Raw genomic sequence first — 4,156 nt, forward strand, 5'->3', positions numbered from 1 at the left:
TTTTTTTTTTAAATAAACATGTAAATTGACCCTTCTGGTCTTAAAGCTTGAAACTTACCTTTGTTTTATTTAAGTTCCTTCTCACCTAGAGATTCTTACCTTAATTACATCTACAAAGATTCTATTCCCAATAGTCACATGCTGATTCCAGGCAGTTATATATTTTATGGGGACCATAATATAACTCTGTAGTCACACAGCTCTGAAGCTGCGGAGCAGCCATGCTTAACCACCGACTCAACTACCTTCCATCATGGGCTTCTCATGTGGCAGCACACAGCACATTGCTGGTTCTATCACTGGGAGGGGACAGCTTTGAGATGGGAAAGATTTAAGAGAAGCATAGTTAACATCTGAATTTCTCATCCACTTTGAGAAAGCATCCTGCATTTCACCCCTTCATGAAACTTCTAGGTTGGACTTCGAGTCCTTTACAATCAGTTTATTAGTATGATTTCCATGCACATTAGGGTTGGGAGAGATCTTCAGGTTCTTACAGATGTAAGGACTGTGCTCGTGGAATCAAATATTGATTTGGTCATCTTGAGGATCAACACAAGGTCACTGACACTCATGTTTACTGAGATTGTTCTATGGCACATTATAAAGCTCCATCCACTAACCCTCCCAATATCCTGGGAGGTAGGCACCTCTATCCCATTTGTCACAGTAGAAAACCAAGGCTCAGTGACACGAAGCCCCTTGCTTGGGGGCACATAAACGGGAAGAAAGCAGAAAACAGATTCAATCTAAGTCGTTCCAATTCCAAAGGCTGGACTCTTTTCCTCTCCTGCTATACTGAAGTCATTTTCTCAATTTCAGAGCTGCCACAGCAAATAGAAGTGACAGGATCACCGTCCTCTTAGAAAATCCATTTACCCCTCCCTCATCCCATGCATCATCACAGTCTGTGAAAACATTTCCACATCCACAATTTCACTGAGACCCTGGGAAAAATTAGCCCCCTTCATAATGATGCAAATGATTAGGGCATCATTGTTATTATGCTAATGATGAAAAATCAAAGCTTGAAGACTGGAGTTGGGGAGGATAGCAGTGGTCAGACCAGAGTGGTTCCTCCCTACCATCACAGAGTGTGTAGTCTAGTAGGGAAGACAGAAGATAAAAAAGTAAACACAAAGTAGCTGCAAATAGTTATAAATGCTGTAAAAGATTAATGAACTAGTTGCTGCTATATGAAATATACTTGAAGGGGAGTGATTGTGAAGCTGGGACTTGAAAGTTGAGTGATAGCCAAAGTTTAGGAGTGGAGGGCAACCCCTCCCAGAATGAACAGCATTTGGGGAGGTCCTGGGGTAGGAACAGTCTTGATATATTCAAGGAAATAAAAGAATACTCAGGTACTGGGGCATAGGAAGCAAGAGGAAGGGGAAACAGAATGATGTTAGGAGTTCATTGATGAGAACTGGTCTTTGAGTCAGTCGCAGGAGTTGAAACTCCATCCATGAGAAGCCACAGAAGCATTTCAACAGGGGGAAGACAGGATCCTAGTTACATATTTTTTTTTGAAGAAGAGTGTTCTGCTGTGCCAGTGGAGAGAATGCAGGGGCAGGAGGCAAGAGATGAATAAGCACAGAAACCAGGTGGGAGACTCGCTGGCTCCCAAAAGTGAGATGATAGTGGCCTGGGCTTGAGTGGAGCACTATCTGTGGAGCATCACAGATAGTGAACTGGACTCAGACCCTGGAGATACCCAGAGATGAATCTGGAGATAGAACTGATGTGACCTGCTGATAGATTCATTAGATATTCCAAGGAGGAGGAATAACTCATTTGAAAGCCCTCTTTTTATACTCCTGGGTTTCTAAGAGAATGTTGGGCTTTATCCCTTTCTTCAGCTCTTGGAATTTCCATAAGAAACTCCTTGCTGCGAGATAACATCCTGATGCCTCAAGAGTAAGTGATTCACAGCATACACACAACTCCAGCACCAGCTTGGATGCAAGACAGGTAGGTCTCTGGTGGCTCACCTCTCAGTGCCAGGGGGGCCCTAAAAGCAGGACAGATAAAAGGCTCTCTTGTAGACAGAGATGGCCTCAGATCACCCAGAGCTGCAGCAGGAAGTGTAGTCTTGGAAATGTGCCTTCAGATGTCTGGGCACCTTGCCTACGAACTAGTCTTACTGTCTCTCTTGAAGACAGTCACCAATACATCTCTTCTTGTCAGCTGTTTTTGGGGTAAGGAGTATCAGCCTCTGCAAGATTTAAAGATTTCTGCAGGAAGCCCCCAGTTCTGTTTTGTAATCAGAAGTGGTCTTACTCCTCTTCTAGGGTTCTGGGCATTGATGGCCACATCAGTCACGATGTCCTATGCCATCACGGCGTCACTGAGAATTAGGCAATCTTGAGTGTCTGACTTGGAGACCCCGTGAAGGTATGGGAAAATCAAAGCATAGAGTGGTCGAACAATTTGCTCAAAGTTATGCAACAGTTGTAGATGCCTTCTTGGAAAGGACATGGAGACATCTGCCTTAGCAAACATCACGGAGAGAGGTGTTCTAGAGAGCCTACCAGTGTATAAACAATAATAATATTCTGTCTTCATTATCACTGCATTCCCCGGTCATAGTATAGGGACTGCACACAGTAGTGCTACCAATATTTGTTGGAAGAAATTCTATATTTACTGAGGACTTGCTAATGGGTGCTGGGTCTTTATTCCACTTTCTAGATGATTATACCCAAGGAGAAAGAGAAGAGCTGGTAGAGCTGGGATATGAGCCCCATCTGCTTGGCCCCAGAGCCTGCCTTCACATTGCCACTGCCTCACCTGTAAGCAGAGCTCACTCACCAATATACAAAGCATTTAATACTTATCTCAGCCAATATGAGAAGTACAGTCACCATGCTTTATGGGTTACATAGAGTCCCAGCCAAATGACCACCATGCTAAGTGGCAGGGCCATGTGGCCAACCAGCCCTGCAGAAACGCATGAGGCTTCATTCTGCCATTGGACTTTTTTTTTTTTTTTTTCTGGGGCCTCAGTTTCTTCATCCAGACATGTGGTGGAGAAAAACAGTTGCTAGCCACATAAAAGTGTTTTGAGTATAAAAGGAGACCATAGAGGAGAAAAATGTTTGATCAACTGGAAAGTGTTGTATACACTGGTAGAAGCTGATTATTTTAATGGCTCTTTTGCAGCTTAAACCTCTCATCCATGCTGTTCCCTGTATGTGGGCCTGCCCTAGCCCAATCCATTCACCTGAGAAACTCTTACCCCTTCCTGAAGCCTTCTTGAAACTTTCAGACTGACTCAAAATCTCTATTGTGGGCTTCTATTGCACACTATTTATCTCCTCCAAACTGACATTCTATTTCTAGTAACGTGATCATTGTTTGACTTCCCATGACACAATAAACTTTGTGGGGCTAAGATTACATCAGCCACTTTATTTACTCTATATACTCAGGTAGTAATTATTTGTGTGTTGACCAGATACATTTCTAGTGGTCACACCAGAAAGAGTATCTAGATGGTACCTAGTACCTAGATACTGCCCAGTAATCATAGAACAGAGTCACTGACTTCATGGAGCTAGCATGTGGAATGACAAAAAATAAACAGTAAAATACAGTGAACTGCCAAAGCATGATAAATGCTATAGAGAAAAAATAAAGCAGTATAACATTAATCTTTATTGACTGGTAAATAATCACAATAATTTTCTTGTTCGTTCAACAACCCTTCTGGTCTGTGAGATCCTTCAAGGCAGAAGCTGTGTCTGGCTTGTTCATTTCTGTAATCCTGGTGATGGGCACAGTGCCTAGCACATAGGAGGTATTCAGTAAATATTTGATGATTTAATAAGTAAAATGAATGAGTGAAAAATGAATAAGCCAATTAATCAGAATGAACAAAAAGATGAATGGATGGATGGATAGATGGAAGGATGGATGGATAAATAGATGGGTGGATGGATGGATAGATAAAGGGATGGGTGAATAGGTGATGTGATAAACTGAATAATGTTCTTTCTCAGATAGGTCCATGTCCCAATCCCTGGAACCTGTGAAAGTAACTTTATGTAAGGAAAAAAAACCAGACATGTGATTAAGTTAAGGATCTTCAGATGGGATTATCCCACTTTTTCCAGATGGCTTTGATTTCATCACAGCATCAGTTATAAAATGTATG

The sequence above is a fragment of the Colobus angolensis genome, unplaced genomic scaffold (assembly GCF_000951035.1).
Source record: "Colobus angolensis palliatus isolate OR3802 unplaced genomic scaffold, Cang.pa_1.0 Scaffold260, whole genome shotgun sequence".
Classification (NCBI taxonomy): Eukaryota; Metazoa; Chordata; class Mammalia; order Primates; family Cercopithecidae; genus Colobus; species Colobus angolensis.